The sequence below is a fragment of the Seriola aureovittata genome, chromosome 6 (assembly GCF_021018895.1).
Source record: "Seriola aureovittata isolate HTS-2021-v1 ecotype China chromosome 6, ASM2101889v1, whole genome shotgun sequence".
Lineage (NCBI taxonomy): Eukaryota > Metazoa > Chordata > Actinopteri > Carangiformes > Carangidae > Seriola > Seriola aureovittata.
This window is the reverse complement of record NC_079369.1, coordinates 26,021,499-26,047,227: the sequence shown is the minus strand read 5'-3', so window position 1 is coordinate 26,047,227 and position 25,729 is coordinate 26,021,499. Positions and strand designations below refer to the sequence as shown.

Here is a 25,729-nt window from a genome sequence, read left to right as displayed (position 1 = left end):
GTACACAGCCTCAGACTGAAGCAGTTTGACTATAATATGTCATTTATATAGTTCCATACAATTCATAACACAGTGCGGCACATATTTCCTGTTCTATATACCTGACCTTAACATGAATATAACATGCTTTCTCTGCATGTATCTGATTGCCGGTCATTGTGTTTGGGACCATACACCTATCAGCCATAACAGGTCCAGTTGACAGCCGCGGGCTGCTTATTGTATCCTTTTAAACAGCTGGAAACAGGCCAGCAAGCCTCTTTAAGAGTAATGTAGGCTGCATCCTGCCGGTTGGTGCTGATTGGGTGCTCATATTCAGGCTAGTGACCTTGAAAGGTTTTTCTGTAATAGCGAGGGCGTGAGCTGGATCCACTAACTGTGCTAGTAAAGGGAAATTTGCTGAGTGAAAAGCTGCACAAGAGAAGACCATCTGTGTCAGTTTTCATCGGCTTGTACGGGGACAAGAGTGGACAAGAACAAATCAAAAAATGATCCAGCGTATTATCCCTCCATCTCTCTCGAGGTGTGAAGTGTCTTTGACATTTGGGAGGTCTTTCTCTCATCGCTCTGCCCCAGGGATATTGTGGCTGCTCCCCATGGAGGGTGTAGGGTTACCCTGGGGTGTTGTGGCCGAGATTAGCTGTCAGTGTTCTCAGTTTAAAGCCAGGAGCGCCCCTCTACTGAGCTCTGGCCTGGCATGATTAGAGCTGAGATCCAGTTGAGTGACGGTGGAGGATTAGCAAGGAGGCCCTGCTGACTGACTGCTGAGGTGATGGAACCATTGGTCACACACCTGGGCCAGCATTTTCTGTGTGTGTTGGCTCATTCATTCAAAGTCCTAACCCTGAATCCACACTGAAAACTAGTCCAGAGAGTTGTTAAATGATCCAGCAGTGACCTGTCAACACAGAAACAGTTACTGTAGTTATCTTTGGACAAGCGTTACCAGAAAAATAGAAACTCTTCTTCACTGTTGTGCAAATTTTTGCATGGCAGATGAACTGTATTGTATTCCATTACACTATAAAAGAGTTTCTATTGTACTGGTGAAGGCTGCGCATAATGCGGGATCTTCTGTGTTTCACTAATTGGAAGAGGGTCACTACAGAGCAGGGAATTCCAATGAAGTCTTACTCACCAACACCCATTGTGTGATTTCAACACAAATGTGTTGAACGTGTTTCCTTCCTCATATAATATTTGCAAAGTAGATTTTTGGCTGGACTGCAACATTGATTGGCTGGTCCAGTGTTGGAGTTTCCCCATTGGTTGTTTCTTCAAAACGAGTTGTGTTGCCAACTTTTTTAGACTCCTTAAGTGACCTCTTTCCAAATAAAGTTTCTACTCTCTGCTCCTCTACTTTCCAAAGAGGAGAGTCACCATTATTTCCCCAAGTGCGAGGTTGAGCTTTCCTTCCGTGGACACACCTCTCCATGCTGACCACACGCCGCCCTCTAACTTTCTCTCTGAGTGATCACTTCATAAGTAAATCCAGCTGAGATCACAGCTCAGTCTTTGTCTGTAACTGATGTGTTCGGTGATGTTATCACATGATGTCGTGATTATAAAATCAACAGCTTGTAAGTGACTGCTGGGCTGAATTTCAGTGACTATTTCAAACTTTCAAACAGCCCCGTTGTTTAACAACAGAAACAGACATGTAAATGAGTTGTAAATTAGAACAGCTTTATTGTGTTTATTGTGGTCAGTCGTGTTAAAATACTGTATTTGTGAGCACAGAGAGGAGGAGAGAAGCAAACACATACGTTTTTTGACCTGGTATTGTTGTTAAAAGTTCTAACCCAGGGTTGTTTACATCCTTGTTTACTTGCTTGTGGTCGTCTTCTTCTCTGCATTTTCTGGTGCATTGCTGTGTGTCTCTGCACATTACCACCAACTGTCCATCACTGGAGTAGTGTTAAACTATTGGCAGGAATGTATAACAAGTCCTGCATGTGTATGAACAATACTATAAAACAGTGCTGTAGCTGAACATATGATTCAGGCCACATGAGCATCAGTTATGAAACAAAGGACCCTAAGATCTCAGAGGACTGACTTGTCCCTTGTCCTTCAGAGAATCAGTCAGAACTGAAAGATGTGGTTCATAAACACACACTTATCTCTGTTTACACCTGCCTGGTTTACTGAGTCTGACCTGATTCTCCTGTTCACGCATGGCACCGATCTCAATATTAAATATGAAGGGTGAAAACTGGAAAACAGGATCTGATTTCAGATCTGTTTACACGTGGAAATGAATTACTGCCACAACCAAAATGATCCAAACCCGGACAACCCTGCCCCACATGACTTCCTCGTGATCTCATGTGGTGATCTGGCTTTGTTTGCAAATCAGGCCTGAATCTGAAGTTTGTCTCACAGATTGTGATGTGGATCAGTATTAAAAGTGGATATGAACAAGAAGCCAGTAAATCAGAGAAAACTTAATATTTTGTTGTAGGTTTTCTACACATGTTAATATATTCACTGATAATAATTGTCTTCTTCTTTTGTAAATTTTGTCAAATTATAGTGCAGGAGCCCATGGTGATGATGTCAGTTGTTTCCAAAGATATTCCATTTACATTGATATAAAACAGAGAAGTCCTCAGATAAAAGATCAAAAAATTGAAAATATTTGTGATTGGCACATTTTTAATTACTTCCAGTTTCTGTTAATGGAGCATGTGTGTAGCTCAGAGGGAACAGAGGCTAAAAGTCAAACAGATAAACGGTTCAGTTAGAGCGGCCGATTTCTCTGCTCTGTCTCACTACCTCTTTATTTCTATAGTCGGGCTTAAAGAGACTGAAGAGTGTTTAACCTCTGACCCCTTCAGACAGGAAGTGACTGACACAGAGCTCACAGCTCAGCATTGTGCCTCTCCTCAAGTGGAAATACCTGTCATCGAGCATGTGTGTGTGTGTGTTTGTGCATTAAGTATTCAGCTGACTCAGACTCTTTCAGTATCATATTTGCTATTTAAGTGCTAGAAAATTTGGATCCGTGTGGGGTCCCGTGTGCAAAATGTGTGTGTGTGGCAGTACGTGAGAGGAGTGTGTCCTCGGGCTGTGTGCTAATATATATGTAATTCATCATTATCCCTGTCAGTGTGTGTGTCTGACATGAGCTCATTTATCTCCCTAGCCCTTTGGGACAGGAGTGAGCGACCAGAGAGGGGGTTAAAGATGCAGGTGTGCTCCACATGTGGTGCAAGTGTGTGTGCGTGTGTCTTTGTGCCGACTTGCGCACTTGTCTGTGTTTATTTGAGATACGACATCCCGGAGGCTGCAGTGTGTTTTCGTGGAAGCTGTTTACTGGATAGGCAACTTGTTGGTTAAAAAGGAAAAAATAAAATCTAGATTTATGTGAAAGCAAAAGGCTTGTGGCATGAAGCTGTCAGAGTTGCAGGTAAGTTTCAAACTGCACCAACTGTCATGGCTGCTGTTTGTTTCCATTGTATCAGCTCTGCAGAGCTGTCAATCACTTGTCAGCCTGTGGGTTTCTGCCAACACTGAGGTTTGGCTCAGGTGAGCGTCCTCCACCTGAGCCTTCACAAAGGTGTGTTTATGTGCATCATGCTCTAATAGTTATGATTAGTGGTGGTGCAACTTGAAATGAGACCTCGGTTGCCTTCAGATTCACCTTAAAAACCCTCCACCACTTCCCCCTCTCCTTGAAACACATACTTTCATTAGCTAACAACTTCTTTCCAAATCAAACATGGAGGCCACGGTGAGTCACTTGAGCCAGTCGAGTTAAACTCGATGTGCTGTTCATCATGATTCTTTTTGGTTTAGCTCCTGTATTTTTAAGCTGCAGTGCTCTTGTTGTTAATTACCTTAATTGCCTCAATGAGCTGCTGCTGTCGTTTTCTGTGTTGATAAGCTGCTCAAATCAGTTTAAAAACCTCTGCTATACATCAACTTTCCTACCCGGTGAACACCCATGCCTTTCTTACTCCACACCCAGAGTTTGTAATGCTTTGCCTTAAAAATTTGAAACACTAGAAGGTTTTTGACATATGTTATAATTCAAAAAGTTTGGATGTCAGTGCTCTGATTTTGAATTCAGAAATATATCCAGTGTACTGGTTTGATTTGGCTCAAGATTTGTAAAAATAAAGGTAAAGTGCAAGTTCAGTGCGTTGGAGAGTTACCTAACAACGTGTCATGTGATTGATAATTGATGTGGGGGTTTTTAAATGCGCTTTCTCTCCTTTGCCTCATTTAAACTTCAACCTGAGAAATTTATTGAAGATCCCAGTATGTCTCCGTTAGCATTGGAAGCACTGATTGTTGATGCAGACCTAGTTTTGGACCATGCCGATTGTGCACGAATGCGTGTGTGCAGTGGTCGTGCAGTGTGTGTCTGCGTGCATGTACACACTTGTGCGTGTCCATGCTAATGCAGCCCGGCTCTCATACTTCCAAGTTCATGTGTCGCTGGAGGGTACAAACTGATGCAAGTTGAGAGACAGCTCTGTGGTTTTTTTTTTTGTGCAACCTCTCATGCAGACAAGGAGGAGGAGGAGGAAGAGCGGTGATAAATGGGAAGTCGTCTCTCAATCTGTCTTTATCTCTCTCCATCCCATCGGTGTTCGCATAACTCTTCCTCTGTCATTTTCTCAGCACAGCCTTTTTGTACTTATGTCTCTGTCTCAATTACAGTGATGCAACAAGAATGTGTCGGTGACTCCCAGGCGAGATTTTCCCACTTTAACAGACTTTTTTAAATGTCTCATACAGTCTAAAGACAGATGTCCATGTGTTGTTTGATTATAAAGCAGGTCTAGGGTCTATATTAATACTGTGAAAGTATCAAAGCGCTCAGTCCACAGAGAAGTGCACACAGCCTGTACTCAGTAACAGAGTCTTAAAATGAGCCGTCAGGACAAAGCAGTCACCGCTCTCAGCTGCACTCCAAGCCCCGCCCACCTGGACCCACCATCCAAACCTGGCAGGATTTGGTTTCTCTGAGTGTTTACCTAAAATCTGCTATATTTTTGTTTGGATCACTCAGAAAACAGTCAGCCAATCAGAAGAGAGACTCAGTGCTCCAGAGAGAAAACCACAAATATATCTCCTTTTGAATCAACACTTCAAATAAAACACAGGAAAAGAAGAAAATATGGAGCTTTAAATAATCAGACAATTTTAGAGTGAAATGTTTGACAATAATAAGAAATGCACATTGTAATTTTCCAGAACACATCTTGAAATTTCTTGTTTTGTCCAAGTGTCCAAAAAAACCCAAAGATATTGAATTTAAAATGATATAAAACAGAGAACAACAGCACGTCTCAAAATATGAGAAGCTGGAATCCATAACAGTTTGACATTTTGGCTTGATGACTCCAAAGATGAGTCAGAATTGTTGTTGTTTGACTTTCCACCAGTCAATTAATCTACTAATAATTTGAGCACAACATAATTGCGCGATCATCACTCTGACATCACTGCGGTTCAGAGTGGCATGAGTGGGAGGCTGTTTATCTCTGTGGTGCGTTTTGATTGACAGAAAGGGATCACCATCTGAGGTTCCCATGTGTCAAGAAGTACAGATGCAAATTAGGCTTTGTTAGAGTCACGTACCAGCATTCCCTGCAGTTTAGTCACGTACTGTCGATACATGATTGTCTTTTAGTTTTTAAATGTGCAAGTTTATTCTTGCGCCGCACTAACAAGTGTGAAAAGCAGGAGTGCTACATACCACCGTTGCTGCACGGGCCTGTGTGAGTTCGGTATTGAGTGTGTGCGCGCTGCTGCGTGCACGTAAACAGACACACACAAACACACACAGTTTGTAATTCCAGGCCGAGATTTATCTTTGTGTTCATGCAAAGAGAGGAAAGACACTGATCAAATAAATCCTGCTCTTATCTTTGCTCTGACCCTGTGCAACATCCTGCCGCTGCATCAGATCTCATTCTGGCTGGTTAGTGCTGCCATTGTTCATTATTTATTGGCAGCAACTTTTCAAATATCTACACACACACACACACACACACACACACAGCCCAGACCAAATGTAAAAATGAGAGAGTTCTTGCTGCATAGCAGAAACTGGTATGAAATGATACGTGGCAAAATGTTGGTTGCATTCACACCTGTGAGATTTTGACAGGGCAGTTGCTCTGCCTGTTTTCCTTTTTGTATCCAGACTGCAGGTAGGAATCAAAAGCTCCCACATCAACCCCCTAAAAATAGCCCTGCCTGACACACCACACCTCGGTATCTGTCAACTGCCCGTCCGCGCGCGAGTGCGTGTGCAACAGTCTCAATCCTAAACTTCCTCCTTGCCTCGGATGGCTGTCATTCCAGTAGTGAGATATGCGTAACGAATTCAGCAGAAACGCACCCGGGCGCATATTCTCATACGTCATCAGTCCTGTTGTTGTTGGATGAGGAGCTCAGACAATGGCTCCAGTGATCTGGGGAAATAAAAATGGCGGCTGTTGTGGTAACCTTTTATTACCGTTGGCAAGCAGAGTCAACCCACCTGCTGAGGTCATCAACATGACAAAGACACACCTGACTGATGCAGCTGCTAAATACCGTTTTGCATTGTCAAACTTTATTGAACGTAAAGGACGTCTCCACTCGGGGATACTCCGACACAATTAGATATTCTCACTACGTGATATTGAATGCATTCCTCCCGCCTTTGTGATGAAGTGTTGTGACCTGCCTCCACGACTTCAGTTAGTGATCTCATGAGTCTCACAGGGCGTCTTTTCATTGCTCCCACACACACTTGAGCTGAACAAAGGCAGAAATACGAACATCACCTGGTAGTTCGCAAGCCCACGTGACACAATGTCGTACAAGCAGTTAGGAAATCCATACGTTGTGATAAAATGTTAAATATAAAGTAACACCACGTCTTTATTTGTAACTGTACGCCACGCACCCAATACAGAAATATGCACATCAATAATAGCAGCATATAATGCAGCATTATTCTCATTGTCTCAGCTCATCACATGCTGCTAATTATACCAAAGGAAAATAACAACTCTATAAACTTTCATGCCCATCTGCTGTCATGTTGTCATATGTCAGTGTGGCTGCAGGAAGGGCTGGAAAATTGTAACCGAAATATATGATATATATATATATCTGCCAAATTATGCTTGCAACATTACGTACCTACGTAATATTGTCATTCCTTTTCCTCCATATTGCAATTTTACTATCGTTATTTTGGTCTTGTCTTTACACAGGCCATGTGTTGGATGTCTGTTTGTCTTGGAAGAGGGACCCCTCCTCTGTTGCTCTTCCTGGGGTTTCTTCCTCTGTTTACCCCGTGATAGGGTCAAAGGGGAAAAGGTGTCGCTGTGCAGACTGTAAACCCTTTAACCTACATTTTTTCATACATGATTTTTGTCTTTTTTAACTGAAAATAAACTAGCTTGATGAGTTGCTTTTGTTAAAAGTTGAAGATGCTGTCTGGAACTGAGGATGAGCAGCATATTTCATTTTCAGTCAGTGGTTTCTGTTTTTAAACTTTAATTAAAAGAATACCAAGAAAAACACACATTCAAACAACAAATCAGGGTAATACATGCACCGTATATCACCTGGGAGTTTTTTTTTGAGCACGTATTTTCTTTAAGCCTAACAGGGACCACTGTTACAAATTCATGTTGTTGTTCAAACCCACAAAACTTCATTTTAACTTGCAGTCAAGGACCCGAGGACTCGAGAGATATAAAACATGTCAGACTGAAACTGTGGGAAAATATGTATAAAGTGACAAGTGTGTACAAAATCACAAGACAGCACGAACATTTTCATCTGACGTTATGGTGCAGCCATGAAAACATGGCGGCTTAAATAATTCACTCAGGGCAAGCAGCATGTATTTTCAATGAAGTGTTGGAACAACAAGCTCAGACATAATATATACGTTTGTATGTGATGTTGTCATACAATGTGGAAAATAACATTTTTTCTGACTTCATCGCAGCTTAAGAAGGAAATTCAAGGGGGGAAATGAGGGTTCAAGAGTTTAACACTGTGATATATTTAGTTAGCCTGATAGGTGGTGCCAGGTTGAACAAATGGGCAGCACAGTGAACCCCCATCCTTCACCTCTGTACATACACTAAACTGAATGTCTAGATTAACTCCAGAAAAACAAAGCTTAATGTTACCATTCAGCTTTTCTTTTAATACCAACCTAGTAGGGAATCATTTTGGTCTTAGTTACCTACTTTCCTTAGAAAAAAACAACAGTTTTTAATGTTACAGCTCAATCTTACTACAAGCAAAGGTGGGACAGTAACAGGTTGGCGCAGTATTAATGGGATATGTATAGTAATATATATGTGTTAATTGTAGTGAACCTTTCAAAAACCCAGGGACTTTAAGGTGAGGGCTCGTCCTAGATGAACTATTTTGTACAAGGTGTCGTCCAACTACGTTGGATGGTAAAAGTGTTTCTAACCGTTCTGGAAGATGGAAGGTGGGGCTGAAAACCCCAGCAGACCTTTACTTAAAGAAAGTAGCGTTGCACTCGTTTGTGCACCTGAAAGACGACAGTAGTGGTGTGAAGGATGCAGAAAAGAGAGCTTGAGAGAGATGTTTGTGGACATTTTTGTTTTTGGAAAAGGGAAAATTGACGGTTGCAGCCGTGACGGCTCTGATGTCGATACAGTATTGGAAGAGGGGCTGTCGGATGCTGTTGGACCCATACGATAAGCTCTGTGGTTGAAGCATACTGACACCTTTAGAGCCGGTGTGGTGAAGTTTGTAGCAGTAGACCAGAGGCACTTGGTTCTCAGGCGTCGCTGAGGAAGCAGAGCTGGTGTTGGGTTTTTATTTCCCTCCATGCAGGCGGTCCAGACTTCATAAATCCACTCCCAGGATCCTTGTAGCGCTGTCTCCACACACAGAATGAGTATTGCAGTTTCTCTGATTGGAAAAGGACGAGACGCGCTCTGTCAGAGCTGCACTCAAACGTCTTAGTTATTGCATAACCTTTCTTCTTGACCCCTCCTTAAATCCGCACCAATCACTGCTTTTACCTTTTTACCGTTACCTGTCTTTCTAATAAACAATAGCACTGGTGATCGACAACTCGTGCACGGACCCAGTGAGAGGCGGTAAGGCTGCAGAAACCACAGTGTCAGGTCCTGCTATGGAGCAAATTCTTCATCCTAACAATGAGAAAAACAGGTATGGCCCCACAGACATGTGTGCTGCTGACATAATGGCTCCTGGCAGGCAGTAACTCATACATTTCTGTCCCTGTGCCCCAGAGAAGATTTTAACAGCATAACTGCGTAATATCTGCTACTTAATGAAGCCTGAAATATGGTGGCTATTTCAGAGTTTCCCAGTATTAAGTTGGAATTCTCTTTAGGCATCAAAGCGCAAGAGGCTCCTCAACCCATCAGCTATTTTATATTCTACTACTTAAAGGAAAATTCAGTTCTTTTACAATGTGGGTCTTGTTTTCATTCTTGTGGTGATTACTCCTTTGGGTTATTTTGACATTTTAACCAGCAGGTTGAGTATAGAGATACTGTGACAGTGCTAGACGATGCTTCCCACCGGCTTTCCCCCCCCTAAAATTCAGCGAGCAGGCTCATTAGCTGATGAGCCACCGGTTTGAATCTGTCAACGCACCATTTGTCAACAGAACAACACAGGCTATAAACTTTAACAGATCTGTCTTGTCGCAAAATAACATATTTCCCAACCTCACTGTAATAAAAACGGGGAGATGAGTGATGGGAAAACCTGTAGAAAGGAAGTGTAATGATGCGTTACTCTCTCAGCTTTTTTCACCCGTATTTCTGCTCATTCTGCTGCTCTCAGAGGGTCACACTATAGTCCCAAACCAGGCCAGGCTCTGGTACTAAGTCCTGTAGTGTGATTAGCACTTGAGCTGACAAAGTTATCAAGAGCCATGAAGAAGAGAGGGCTAGGTTGCAAATCTCTTACCCAGAGCATCAGTCCAACCTACTGAAAAAGACCACAGAGATTCATAATATGAGCTTACAAACTGTTTTCAGGAAGTTCAGTTCAGCCCAATTATGTAACCTAGTTTTTACCAGATGTAAATGTAAAGGTGAAAGTTCAAATTCTCCCAATCTGTCCCTCGTAAACATCCATCGCTTTGCAGTCATTTTTCACGGTTCAACTTTGACCCTCTGTATCTGCCTCGGCGGTGTGTGCACATAAGACCGTTACAGTTCTGTTATAGTCTGTGGTCAATGTCATTGAGTTTAATAATGAATCAGCTCCAGTGTAATAGCTGGTTGCTGAATCCTTTAAACAGAAATCCAAACATCCATCATTAACGCAGAGACATTTGGGCAAACGTTTGTCCAGTGTTGCCAGTTTGCAAGTTGAAGAGGAGCGTTTGACTAATGCTGTGTCTCAAGTTGCCTACTTCCATACTAACACTTACTGTTTTGAGTGCGTTCACACTGATTCTGGATGTTTCACTCAAAATGGTCAGAAAATTGAGTGCAAAATGACACTACGTAGCGGAAGGGGAGGGACCGACAGCACATTTTCTAACTTGTGAAAATGGATACCAGAGAAGGAGAACACGTTGTCTGCGCTGGCGGCAGCCTAATTTTCAATGTCACATGACACTTGGCACACACGGGAGAGTGAAACGCTCATTTTGAAGTCGAGCGAGCAAAGCAGCTGGCGGGTGGGCGACGATCACGGTCACATGTTGCGATCATCATTTCCAGTGAGTGCACGACGGCACAACACTACCCTGTTGGAGTTGTTGCGCTACGTCAGTGAGTACTACATGTGAGTATCTGAGCACTGAAGGATTTGAGACACAGCATCAAACATCCTCGCATTATTCATTGGATAGAGTTCCAGCTATTGATTTTTAGGTTACGGATTTTAAATCTGCCTGACACGTCATGTGGTGATGCTGCTTGTTCTCATTCAGTTGTTTTACAAAATAATAGACGAGTTGAATGGACATTTTTTTGGATGTTTTTACCCCGAAAGTCCATCATAACCAAGAAAGAAAGACGGACACAACCATTCATGGTCATGAATAAAATGGAATTTTCCTTTTACTTTTTATGTCACAAAATTCATCAGGCTGAGTAAATGACCTGCCAAGCCTAGCGAGCCACTAAATATGTTGAACTGGATTCACAGATCTGAGGCCGAGGTATTCACCTTCATTTGTCAGTTATCATTCAGTTAAATATGGTTTTGGATAACGCGGGGCCGGTCTGGTCGGTAGGGACAGGGAGGAATGAGCAGCTATTATTATCCTGCTTTATGTCTCTGGCAGTGCAGCGGTGTCAGTCAGAGGCCGGCGGTGGAAGCCAGGGGGGCCGGTTAGGACTGCTGGCTCTCCGAGGTGCTTCATCTCGGGGCCGAGGCAGCGAGACCTCTAACTGAACCGCAGCTGTTTGGACGGAGAAGTGCTGAGGCAGCAAAACTCAGCCTATTTCACTGGGTGGAGTTCCCATACTGTACTATAGGTCTTAAAACGAGAAGCGCTGGCGGTCGGCGGCGAGCCAGTTTATGACTTTATTATCGCGCAAACGTCATCCCGAAGCTCAGATTCACACATCATTGTCAATTATTGTGTTTTATTCCACGTTTGATTCTCAGTGGCAGTAGTTGGCGCCGGCATCTGTGATCAATTTACGATTTATGTGTCAGAAATTAGTCTTGTGTTTTAAAAAGCAGCGTGTGTCTGTGTTTCACCCCGTTGCGATGGGTGTTGGCGAGCAGACCGAGCTCCAGGATTCCTTAGATTCCTCTCAGTAGAAGCCAGCGATAAGGGGAAACGCGAGGTAAGGAGAGACCTCAGTGTTCTGACAGCAGTTTGCCTCGATGATGGATTGAGGTGAATGTTTGAACACCAGACAGACATAAAGAAGCAAATGGCTTTTATGAGCAGCATGATTTATCCATCGAACAAGCTTTGTCGAGCTGCGCCGGCTGAATTTATGGCACTTGACACACGAAACGGGCTATCAGCGCAGAGTTTGGATGTTTGGCAGAGGCCCACGGTACTTTCACACAAAGGAAGCATGAAATATTAGCATTATTTTAAAAGGTTTCCGTATATTAGGGAGGAATTGGGTGTCCCTTTCCAAGATGGTTCACAGTAAAGCCATTCACTCTTCCCTTACCTGGAATTCTGCTGTCTGGAAAGATTGCTGACAGCCAGTTCTCTCTGCTGCTGCTGCTGCTGCTGCTGCTGCTGCTCTGGATGGAAAATGATAAAGAGCAATAAAAGACAAGGTTGCAGAAGTGGTCGCACATTTTCACTCATAGGTGAAATTTGTCAGTGTCCAGTGCGACTTGTCAGCCAGTTTCCATGGATATTTAGCTTGGCTTTTTCAGGAATCCCGACTCAGATCCCCAAACTTCTCATCAAACTTTTTTATCCCTCCACAGCCAGGGCCGGAGGTATTATGGTTTTAAGTTGTTCGTCTGCCCTCATGGAACTTCTTCAAGCATTCAATTGGACTCAAGGGTGAAGTGATTAGATTTTACTGGTTAAAGGTCAAAGGTCAAAGTCAGTTCGACCTCACAAAACATGGTTTTGGTCTTGTGAATGCGAGATCTCATTGCTCACATTATCATAGACCTGCTTATCTGATGATGGCCAATCAGTTCCTTGACTTCCTCTGTGTTCATGTACAATAACTATGACTCTGTTGATGAAGCCATTCTCTCCTTCTCACTCCATCTGTGTTCATTTAGTGAAAACATGAAGTTTTTATAAAGAAAAAAAAAAAAAAACACTTCCAAAGCTTGTAGTGCATAAACAGAGTAAATAATACATTTTATACGATTATATTTTAAAAAGCAGTGATGACAAAAACGAAAACACTCACACCCACTGGAGGACGTTGGCTGTAGATCCAACAGACTGTAGATCCAAATAAACGTCTAAACTGCCAGGGATTCAATGTTTGTGTGTGAGAAAATGATCACCTGTCAGTCTCTGTGTCATTAAGCTCTTGCTCCCATGTTTGATTGAGAGTCAAACTATAATTAAAAAGGATTATGTACTTGAGGAACTAAAGCATGATCAAAAGCAGATTTGTGTTGAGGGAGAGCACACTTCACCCACACGCACATGTTAGGTTCGGGTGCGGTTTTCTATAGAAGCGATGATTTAAAACGCGGCTCTGCTGTCAGCCATGAGTATATCATAGTAAGTGGCTTGTTTGGCTCATATTCGTTTTGCTTGAGCAGCCACACGTAGTTAGAGTTGGGTTATGAGTAGTTTGGTTAAAGAGGATTTTTTCCCGCTGCTCGTTTCGTGTTAATCATATCCTCAGCGTTTTTCAACACTGGAGTCGTCTCAAAAAGTTTATCTTGCGGACGTGAGTTTTAATCCTTTCAACTTCTGTGAAATAAATAAATATTTCAATACTCATGAGCCTTAGCAATCATTGCTGCAGTGTGGAAGCCAATCGGAGACTTGGATCAGAGCTGTGGAAAATTCACAAAAACACTTTGTTGTTGCAACTGTAAACAAGACACAGAACCAGAGCTGATGAATTCACCAAAAATGTATTTCAAATCAAAATATGACCTGATTTTAACTTCTGAATGTTTTTATCGGGTTTCTACTAAGTCAGATCTTGAGCTTCACCTCACCACTACTGCTACACGCAACGGATCTTAAGCTACCATCACCAACAATCTTCTGAGGAGCAGTCGTTGACTTTTCTTGTTGGCTCTTTATGTCCACATGATTTTACCTCTGATATTTATCTTTTGTACTGATGATACAATCAGCAAAGTTTCATCTCCATCCAACTGTCCATCATCTTAATATTTTGCCCTTTTCCAATGCAGGAACTTCACGAAATGTAACACTTAGCTGCTGTCATGCGCTGTCCAGGGGATGATACTAAACGGAGGTTCCAGGTGCTTTCAAGGGGTCGCTGGTAGTTCTGACGATTGAGACCGGTCACGCAGACGTGTCGTCACATCACAACTAGGACGACTACAGCAAATGCATCAGCAGACCTTAAGCAGAGAAATTAAATTAAACATGCAGCTAAACAGAATGGGGACAAAATTAAGAGCCTGTAGAAACATTATAGAAAAATACAGCATTTGAAAACGGACAAAGTAGTTTGATGTGCTGGACACTTTTATCACACATTGGATTCTTTTACAGTGTGTAAACGAGCATCTTATACAGCACATAAAGATTATGAGGTCAGTTCTGCTTTTGCCTCTTGATTAAAAAAAAAAAATTAAAAAAAGGAGAATTTTATGAAATGTAGAAATGTAAGAAAGAACCTAAAACCAAAGGCTCCCGAGCATCTTCAATATTCAGACTATGAGAAGCTCCAGGTTACAGTTCAGGTTCCTGCAGCAGAAAGTGAAAAGAACTTTTGCTTCTGAACTCCCAAAATAACTTCTCCTGCTTGGCAATATTATTGTAAAACAGTCGTTTTTTTTTTCTTTGCAGGAGGTCATCACAGGTGCAGCGTTACCTCCCAGTAGCCTGACCCTCCGTGGCACTAAAATACAGCCTTAATCCGGGGTGTAACAGAGACACACCAACACAATGACGCGAAGAGGCCGGCAGTGCTTTAAACATGTTTTTAACCATGTCCAACTCTTTGTGTGAGCGGTCCCTGAGATCAGAGAACTGCCTGTCAAGGGGACACTAAAACGGGTGTGTGGCTGAGAGAGGAGAGGGGGGTGGGAGAGAGTGTGGGAGAGAAGACGGAGGGTTTCCGACGGATACCACTCCCTCGCCACGCGTGAACTGATGTGAATTTAGATGACAGGAGGCTGTAACCCCTGGGAAAGGATCTGTACGAGGGGAAAAAGGGACAGAGAGGGCTGAAAAATGGGATTGACCCTTAACCCCTCGGAGTTGGTAATGCGATACTGGTATCTCTATTGTGGAGGGAGAGGGGTGGGGAGGAGGTCACCGGGGGAAAGGGAAGGTAGCAGCCACGCCACACTGCTGATTAGAACTTCCTGTGGTCAGCCACAGTGTTGCAGCTCGAAAACACACAAACATTAAGCGTACACTCGCAGGCACTTTTCAGACAAACAGAACATTGAAACGTGTAAAACCAGAACAAACCGTGCACTTTAAAAACCATCACACGCTGCAGTCAGAATCACAGTATATCTCAAGTTAGTCAGGGCTGGACTGCAGGAAAAAAATCCCCTTCTACAAACACACCAACTATTGTGTGTGATCTACAGACATTTGCAAATATTGGACAAAAAAGCCAAGCGGAGCCAAAATAGCCTTTTTTTTCCTAAGATTTCTTTTAATTTCAAACACGATCGGAGCTTAAAACTGGTTTAAAAAAAAAAAAAAAAAAGCCTTAAAATTAGCATTGAAATTTTAGAAACTTGAGATAGAAGTTCATGAAACTAGAATTTGTCTTTCAACTAGTTCAACTAAATTTAGGTGTCACCGAGACATCAATTCTTCTGCTTCTCCACACACCAGTGAGGAGCCTCGCCAGGAGGCTGGCACAGCGGGGGAAGTGGACCTGGGGCTCTGCTCTGCTACTTTTGCCTCAGGTGCACTCAGCAGTTTTTTTTTTTTTTTTTTAAATAAGAAAAAGCATCAACTTTTCTCTTAATATGCGTTTGTGAGTGTGACATTTGTGCAGTTGACTTTTTCGACAGCTTTAGCAGAAAAGGGGGTAGAAACTATTCAAGTTTAGGAAAAGCTTCATTGAAACAAGATTAATCATCCAATGCAAATAGTGCTTGACACGCTAATTGACCTTTTAATAAGGAAAATACTCCCTTTTTTACATTGCAGTCATACTATGCCGGTGTGTTGTATCATGAAATAAGTTTTGCTGATAAAAATCAATGAGATATGTCAAATCTGGAAGATACCATGATGGAAATCACTGCGACTTTGTTCTCTAAGCTGCCATCTCTTGCACGGATGCATCTACATATAAATCGTTTATTTTTCTCTCTTGACCTTTATTGTTTTAGCCCATTAACATTTCAAGAAAATATGGAAACAAAAGGGATCTTATCTACAGGGAGCTCATTGTACAGAGGAGCCAAGCGTCACTGATACCAACGGTCAAAAAGCATGCAAAACAGCCCAGGTTCGTTGCGTCATCGCTAACCTACAAGGATTTGAATAATGGCAGGGTAGGAAGGAATGATTTATTTTTTTGGATGCCTTCCGTCTTCCCCAACTCTGCAAAACGTCCGTAGTCCTCTTGAAATCCCGTTTTCTGTCTTCAATAGCTTTGAGAAAATGAGGTGGGTTTGTTCGTGCTGCAGCTTCACATGCATTGTAAATTGTCCTGAAATAATAAATCCTGAAAATATGATAGATCATCCAACAAGTGTCGAGAGAATCTGTCCGTGGAAATAAGTGAAATTACAGCACAGAATCACAGTTGACAACCTGTTCTGAGGAAAACGAGCTATTCAGGCTCTGTTCAAGAACTTTGTAATAAGTAGAACCAGACTGCACTCCAACAGCTTTTCTTAATTATTAATTAATATACCTCATTTTGTCACTCCTCAGGTAGGAAACAACTCAATCAACTTTTACAAGTCTGAGTGGAGAGGTTGGGCTCTCGGGGCAGAAACTTGACTCCACAGTGATTTATTGTTTAACTGAGCTGACTCGTTAAAGTTAGCTCTAACTGATGCCATAAAAAGCCTGGCCGCCAGCCAAACTCTGGGTTGTGTAACAGCACAGGTTTAGGCTGCAAACTGCCCTACCTGAGAAAATGAGACTACCCCAAACTGAGCTGTGTTTTCTGATTTGGCTTTTGTCTGCTCGGCACTGAGAGTGTGAGACTGACTGAAAGAGGGACCGCTGGACTTCCAGACCGGAGCAGTTTGTGGAAGGGGCTTTATTCTGCTTGTAGCAGAAAGAGAAAGAGAGATTGTGGATTGTGTGTCTGAGTGTGTGTGTCTGGCAGTTTGGTATTTCCTGAAGGAGTTTCCTCCTACCGTCAGAGCGGAACCACCCTGGGCCCCTCAGCAGTCCAACCCACAGACTGACCCGGTACTGCTCCCAGAGAGAAGCAGAAAGCCATGGCAGTAGTTTTGGAGCCACGCTGGATATGAAGGTGCACAAATATAAAGAAGCATTGATAAAGATGGTGAGAAACAGTGGAGTAGATTATTATTAAGGCAGGAACGAGCGGCCTCGCCAAGCCAAGCCAATGTCTCCAGTTCTGCTTCAGGCTACAGGCAGCCATCCAGCGGTCTGAGAGTCTGCTTGTTTTTATGCTGCCCATATAAGCACACTGTACCGTTATTTGTGTTTGACGGATAGGTGTATCTCCAGCACCTTACTGTAATTCATTGGGCACGGTCTGCCCCAGAGATAGCGAGGGAGCAGCGAGGGTTGTGGGCCAGGATTCCTGTGCTATCAGCCCGCCCCGCTCTGTGCAGGGCCTGACGAGAGAAACCTGCCAGACGAGGAAGAAAGAGAAGCGGGGAGGGAGAGAGGGAGAGGGAGGCTTGTTGACAGGGTGAGGGAGAAAAGGGTGAGTTATGTCAGCCTGTGTCTTTGCCCCCTGGTCCCAGCTGGGCTTGATTACCCAGAGTTCTCCACTGAGCAGCTTTGGGGAACATGGCTGCCGGACGGTCAGATGCACCGAGCCTCCACGGGAGAGGAAGGGAGAATGTGGGCAGGATTTCAGACCTCAGCGCTCAGGGTGGACTCGGACCTGTGCTCCCTCTTACTGCAAGGACATTTTTTATACATGATGCTCTTTTATGTTTTCACCGTTGCACTGTGACGAGAAAGAGAATTAAAGTAAATCAATATTACAAATGTAGTTTAGTTCCTAATGGTTATCTCAGGTTCTATATGCATTGTTTTTGCACAATAGAGTTTGGACTACATTTCCCATAAAGCCTGCAGCTTCCTACCCCTATAAGAATATTAAAACTTGCTAGCCTTGTCCCCTAGAAATCACTGTACTAAGATATAGATATAAATCTTCCATCACAAAATGTGTTTTTATATCATAATATTGATATCCTCTGTGTTGTGGTGCATTGATAACATACCAATGGATTGTAAACTCAGTGTAAACTCTGATGCTTGACAAATTTTTATTTTATCACGATATATACAGTAAATTGTCATATTGCCCAACAACTTGGCCATGGCATCATCACGAGTGTGTGTTTGCTGAACTGCCACCTATATTGTTTAGGTTTGGTTATGTGTATGCAAATAAAAATACTTTGCTGTGTTTAGGAAGTAGGTTTTGAGGTCATACGGACACAGTCACATCACTTCTGCTTTTGTTACTCAGACAGGTTAGCCTTTATTAGCACAAATACAAGATGTCACTTGTCAGATGTAAATGTATTTAGTTGGATGGATTTGGACATGGTCCAACATGTGAGGAGGATTGAAGTCTCACTCAAGTCTCTGGCAGAGGTTGGTGAGGTAGCTTAGAAGCTCTAACTGTGGCCTGGATGAGATTCACCCTGACATGCTGAAGATTGTTGGCTCTGGACGTTGTTGAGATGTTTTGGCTGATATGCCTCTTCGTTGGTACATGGAGATTGGGGACAGCGCCGTTGGACTGGCAAACCAGACTGGTAGTTCCAATATTTAAGAGGGTCTGGTGGATGTGCACCCTATAATCTGGGTATCACACCGTTCAGCCTACCCGGGAAAGCTTATGCAGGGATCTCGACCGATAGTCGGACCTTGGATCCAGGAGTGATGCAGTTTCTGATCCAGTTTCTCTGGAACAGTGGTCCGAGTCTTAGCTTATGGAACGTTAGTTTGGGAACTTGCTCATCCAGTCTGTTTTGTGGACTTGATGAAGGCTTGTCCTTTGGGGAGTCTTTAAGTGGATACTGACGCCATGGTTCCCTGTCTGTAAAGGGTGAAATGTTCCCTTCAGATTGGACTGAGTTGTCGCCTCAAGCGGAGGAGGTTGAGTATCTCATGGTCATGGTTAGAAGAGAGGCTAAAACAGAGCGTGAGTCTGACAGGTGGGCTGATGTAGCGTCAGTGGTAATGCGGACATTGTACCGGACCATTGTGGTGAAAATACGAATCTGAGCTGGAAGGCATAGCTTTCCATTCACCAGATGAGCTAAACCCTCACCTGTGGTCATGAGCTCTGGGGTTGTGACCGAAATCATGAGATTGCAGATACAAGTGGCCGAAATGACGTTTCTGCCCGAAGTGGCCGGCTCACCCTAGATAGAGTAAGGAGCTCAGACATCCAGAGAGGACACGGGGTGTAGCTGCTGCTCCTCCATGTTGAGTGGAGCCAGTTGAGGTAGATCCTGAGGGCCTTCCATTAGAGGTTTTCCAGGCACATCCAGATGGTAGGAGGCCCCAGAGTAGACCCAGAACCTGCTGGAGAGACTACATATCTCATCTGGCCTGGGAACACCTCGGTGTCCTCCAGGAGGAGCTAGAAAGCTCAGCTGGGGGGGTGGACATCTGGACTACCTTGTGACCCAACTCCAGATAAGTGAGAGAAAACGGATGGATGGATGGATGAATGTGCATGGGAGCAAGAGTGACTTTCAAACACAGTCAATATTTCAAAATGATTGTTATGTGAGTACTAGTGAATGAAATTCTGATGTAGAAAAATGTAAAGGTGTTTTTTTAAAAATGTGTTATTTTAAAATTGTATTTGTCAGTTTGGGAAACTAAATGATAAATACACTCTGCTTGAGATGATGCCAAACTCTGCACAAACACCCTCCTGGTGGCTCTTTATTGTTACTGTGTCTTTATTGTGGGGACAGACGGAGAAAACAGGAGCACAGCTAAGAGTCGAGAGTCTGAGAATGGCAGGAAAGGCAGGAAGGAAGGAAAAGAAAGGAGGACAGTGAGTGAAGGATGGAGGTGTAGTACTGGCTCAGAGCGAGTCGCTGAGATTTTTAATGTGTGTCTGTGTGTGTGTGTGTGTGTGTGTGTGTGTGTGTGTGTGTGTGTGTGTGTGTGTGTGTGTGTGTGTGTGTGTGTGTGTGTGTGTCCCATAGAGCAGTATGTTTATAAATCAGAGAGTCAGGCAGTGTGTGTCTTGCAGGGCCGGTGTTTCCTGCAGTGTAATCTGAGTCTCTGGTGGAATGTGTGAACCACATCCGACTCCACTCCACTCGAGCCCCCGACTCACTCAATATCCCACTGTAAACAACCCGGCTCTGCCAGGGTTTCTGGAACGGGACAGGTAGAGTCACTATGCACCCCCCCCCACCCCCCCCAAAAAAGAAAAAACAGACTACAGGAAATGCTTCAAAATAAAAGCAGATCGGGACGCAGAGTCAGCAAAAGTCGGTCCAGAAAGGTGATATCCAACTGTGACTTCCATTCAGTGTTTTCTGCAAAGTACCTCCACCTCTGTGACTTTTTCATTGTGTGTGAGGGAGTGTGTGTGTGTGTGTGTGTGTGTGTGTGTGTGTGTGTGTGTGTGTGTGTGTGTGTGTGTGTGTGTGTGTGTGTGTGTGTGTGTGTGTGTGTGTGTGTGTGTGTGTGTGTGTGTGTGTGTGTGTGTGAGTGAGTATGTGAGAGTATGGGGTTTAGACTGAGAGGTTAATTGTAGTGTGACCTCTCTAATGTCTTTCCCTGGCTTGTTATCTTGATTGGGTAATTAATTCTGGGGTTGCTCTTTTCAGTTGCCCTAGTGTTCACACACTCATATGTCTCTCTTTCACACACACACACATACACACACAGAGACACACTTTCGAACCCTTCTTAACTCAGGAGCCCCCACATTCCTGTAACCCTAAGGCTGCTCTGTCGCATTAGTTTTCCTCTCTCTCTCTCTCTCTCTCTCTCTCTCTCTCTCTTCTCCCTCCCTCTCTCTCGCTCTTGCTCAATTTATTTCTCTTTCTCACTCAGTCATTCTCTGAGCTTGCTCATCTGTCATTCTGTTTTCCCTCCCACCTCCAACCTCCCTCCTCACTGCCTTGCTCAACCCAAATCGTGGAGGTAACGTATGCAGATCTTTTAAAAGCAGCAGCACCAAAATGTGGAAATACTCTATTCCAGGTAAAAGTCTTCTATTAAAAAGATTACTTAAAGAAACAGTTGGCTTTATTTATGTAGCTCAGGCCACGATCTCTGTCAGGTGCAATAGAATTGTACTCACCAAAGGCATCGCTGAAATCTTGAAATGTTGCAGTTTTGCTAAAAATACCTACAAACACAAGCAGTCAGACAATCAGACCGGTTGTAAACAAGATTATCACCAGATTATCTCAGCAATTTAATTTGAAGGTTAAACCGAAAGCAAACACACCCGTCATGTTGCCGATGATCCCTTATTATACGACAAAACCATGCGTATACACAGTGGTTGTTCAGTTGGAAAATCAATCTGTAAACTGTGATTGATGTTTATGAGCAAATACTAATCGTTCAGGTAATACCTGTAAGGCTCATCTTTTGTTGCTGAACCAATGGCCAGAACAGACAGCAGAAATAAATGCAAAATGTAATATATCATCGTGCTCCTTTTAAGTATAGAAGTATTATCAATAAAATGTTCTAAGAGCATCAAAAGTTTCAGCTCTGTTTTGCAAAATGTCTCCTTTCAAAGAATTCTGTTATAGTATAAGTGCGCTGTATATTTATGGCAGCAACGTGCCTTCAGAACAGCAACAGGCCAATCTTTGCTTCACCAGTCGTACATACAGCATTACCCTCAGCCTAACTGGAGATGAAGTGCAGACACAGCAGAGTGCAGCTTTAATTACACCATTAACGACGCAGGAACACACATAAAATGAGACTTGTATCCACAGGTCTGTTGCCCCTCGCGCGCGCTGCAGTGCTCTGCTACACACCTGCTCTCCAGGATTCTTATGAGCGATGCATTAACGTACAAGCAGCATTTTATTGTAGTTGGTTGGGCTCATTTTAAAAGCATATTCCTGTATATTTGATTAACCGACACACATTCGTAAGGCAGCAAGTGCTTTTCTACAAAGTAAATGTTGATTGCAACTGTCAAATGCATTTGCAGTAAAAAGTTGTAAAAGTGTAAAGGACCATAAAATGGAAACAATGGAGAGAAAATGTCTACTTTAGGAAAGTGCTGGATGCTGAAAGTGCCCCCCCCCCCCCCCCCCCCCTCACAACTCTTTGGATTGTGTAGCATGCTCGGGATGGAGCGACCACTTCCTCTGAGCGGCAGACGGCTCGGTGTTTTTCTCCCCGGCCTTATCACTCTATCACCAGCCAACAGACATAGACAGAGAGAGTTAGTGTGAGAGAGAACGAGTGAAGGGGTGAATTTTCTCCCCTCTCTCTCTCTCTCTCTCTCTCTCTCCCTCTCTCCCTCTCTCTCTCTCTCAGGTTCTGACTCTCCCTGTTTGGGCACGATGAGAACAGCAGATTATTGGGGCTGATAAGATGAGGAATGCCGCTCGGAGAGGAAACAGCGTTCTGGAGGAGATGCAGCCTATAGAGGACTGTTGCCTCGTCCTCCCCGTATGTCATCCAACACCAACATCGGCCTTTTCCTCTCCCTCTGTCTCCCTCCACGCTGCAGCGGCAGGGTAGAAACACGAAGGGGAAGAAGCCAAGGGAGCAGGGATTGAAATCCGTTGACCCAGGACCGATGGGCATGCCTATTCAAGCCTCCCTCTTTTTCTCCTGCTTTTATCACTCTGTCAATTCCTGCTCTTCTTACTTCATGTCTGTCCTCTAATAAGATACTAAATTTATGACTGTGGAGCCAATATCACTGCAAAAAAAAAAATATATAAAACAATATGTTAGCATTGAATTTTGTGATTTTTCAGCACATTGTAGACAAAAAAAAATCCTGTAGACAAATACCTCTTGAGCAATGAAATCCAAAACTTTCCTTTGGCTGCAGGCTGCCAGAGGGAAATGCAGAAAGATGGTATTTCTATTACTTTGGTTGAAGTAACTATTTAAAAGATACGATTCATTACATTATGAGTCTTAAAACGTTTAAAATAAAACTTCGACATTGAAGTTAGTTTGCACTTGAGTCGAACTGGAATCTGTTGTTATTGAATCTTTTTTATTTGTCTCTTTTGAAAATCCTTATTTAACTTCAGCTTTTTAAGAAAAGTTCTGAAAATGAAACTACAACTCAGCTAACATAGCTAGAAATTAACTAGAATTTAAAGAAGTAAAATTCAAGTTCTCTGAGAGAGATTACTTATATAAGCCAGTGACTCTCAAACCTTTTCCAACCTTGTCATTGGTTGCATGTGTCTATGTGTCAGCAGCTCAGCTGGTCTTTATCTTTTCGCTGACTGTTTAAGAAAGATTTTCGTGAAGCAGAAATATGTCATGTCTTTCCATCTTTTGATTCATGTTGCAGCCCATTAGATTTTATTTTCAACCCCTCACAGAGTCCAGAGCCCCGGGTTTGGAACCAGTTGTACCTGAATACCTGAAAGATTCAGATTCAGAGCTTAACAATTCCAGATATTTTAGAAACTTGGAAATGAATCCAGAACTCAACCAACACTGCTCAGAAATAATGAAATACTATTTTTATGTCCTCAATTCAGTTCACAGTTCACCACAGCACACACACACACTCCTCATACCTGATTCAAACTACGTTGAATCAGCGAATGTTTAGAGCGTGTACACTTTCTTTATGAGACAAAGAAAGTGCCTCCAGCTTCCTCTTAACCTGGAGCGAACCTGACAAGATGCAGAGAATGAGCGGTGGCTGACGAGATTTAAAGGAGGGAGGAGGTTGCGCGTTCTGCGTTGTTCGCAGAGCAGCTGGGGTGAGGAACCGGAGAGCGGGAGAAACAAAGAACAGGAGACTAATAAATAGTGCGTTGGGAGCTGAGAGTTGCAGACAGTGGATTTTGTGTGGAACCACCTCGCTTAACCCCGACACCGCCGAGAGCTCAGCCAGGGCCTGAACTAGATCACATACATCACATCCCCCTGTGTGTGTGTGTGTGTGTGTGTGTGTGTGTGTGTGTGTGTGTGTGTGTGTGTGTGTGTGTGTGTGTGTGTGTGTGTGTGTGTGTGTGCGCGCGTGTGCGCGTGCGCGCGTGCGCGTGTGCGCGTGTGTGCGTGTGTGTGCGTGTGTGTGCGCGCACTACCCTTCACCTCTGTATCACTGTCCCTCACATCTAACATGGATGTCACCTTTACCAAAACAGCTCCTAAAATGGGGGCTAGTATGTAACCTAACCTAAGTGTGTGATGTGTGGTTGTGTATCATGGAGGCTGGTGGTTTGTCTGATAAAGGTCGAGTGTGTAGGGCAGGGTGCAGTTTAGACTTTTTGGTGGCCCTTTAATGGAAAATTCAGTTTTGTATCGTCCTGGATTTTTTCATGTTGCAGCGTTGTCCATCAGTTCTCTTGACTCTACTCATCATTGATGATGTTGTTGTTGAACTGTAGTCTTAATATGTGAAAAAACTACAAAGTAGCTGGTGGTGTTGGCTCACTGAACATCTGATGTGGAGTTCACATTTAAACACAGGATCCTGAAGCTGCTCTCAACAATTAGATTTTTCACAGTTAAGATGCTTAGGTGGATGGATGGATGGATGATGGATGATGGATGGATGGATGGATGGATGATGGATGGATGGATGGATGGATGGATGGATGGTTCCTCTGTACATGAGATATTACAATACATAAAGACAAAATAAGTACAATTACATATCAACTTAAGAGGTCAGCACTAACTAATAATCTAAGGTAAATCAAGCTGACATTACTTCCTGTTACTTTATTTGTGCCTCCACCATCTCTTCACTTTATTTAACATAGGAATCTAATGAAACATAATACAAATAAACATTCAAAGTCATCCAACAATAAAAAGGCTTATCAAATAACTGCTATAATATTAACCAAAATAAAATAACATAAGGTTTGAAAAGTCCATTCTTCAACTCGCAGTGGTTCTTTGTTCTCAGTGGTTCGGAGGGAAAGGGCTTTGCAGACAGAAGGGCGGGGTTACATAACTTCCTGGGTGTGGTTAATAGGATGACAGGTGATTTTCAAGTGAGGCCGGGTATCAGACTTGTGCTTTAACAATATGTTTTGTTGTTAATGCTTTTAAATGTTCTCTGGTGATAGCGCCCTGCGCAGTCTGCTTTGACAGCGCTGTATTTGACTGCGGTCATGTCAATAAAGCCTCTTTGAATTTGAAAATTTGAATATAAAAAGAGGCCATACATGGGAAGAAACAGGAGCAGTACATTTTCCTGTACGATAGGGGAATACACCAACAAGTCACTTTCAGTTTTACCTCCAGACGTAGTGTTTTACGGCATCTGACGGAGCTGTCTCGTGTTTCTTGCTCTGTTGAACTTGGCTGGAGCGATGCTGCTTATTACTTTGGTAGGTACAATGTTAAGCAACAGAAACGATTGCAAAAAAACCACCAAATAAAGAGCAAAGTGTTTTGAGAACACTTCATATGAACAGGTTGAGCCCATTTATGTGGAGTTGTGCAAGAAAACAAGAGAACCTCCGTGTCCGTAACTCCCATATTTAATCAGTAGAAACTGCGATAATGATAGAAAAGCTAAGATGCTGTGAGCCGAGCACAAGATGGATATTTATATATCTGTGCTACAGTTGATTCATTTTACATTATCTTTAGGTTATCTTTCTCTTTATTTCTTTTTGTGATCTGTCATCTAATGGTAGTTTAATCATGATGCAGTTGTGTGAGAGTTGTGAATGGGAGTTGAGCAAATATTCACATCACATTTTTTTCAAATCATGACGGCACATGCATCCAGAGACACGGATTTGTGTCATT

At 43.1% G+C, this 25,729-nt stretch overlaps 1 protein-coding gene across 1 annotated transcript in view; it reads left to right on the top strand.

Annotated features, from left to right (window-relative positions):
- Positions 1 to 25,729, top strand: part of gmds (GDP-mannose 4,6-dehydratase) — a 183,887-nt gene that overhangs the window by 145,631 nt on the left and 12,527 nt on the right. The window lies entirely within an intron of this gene.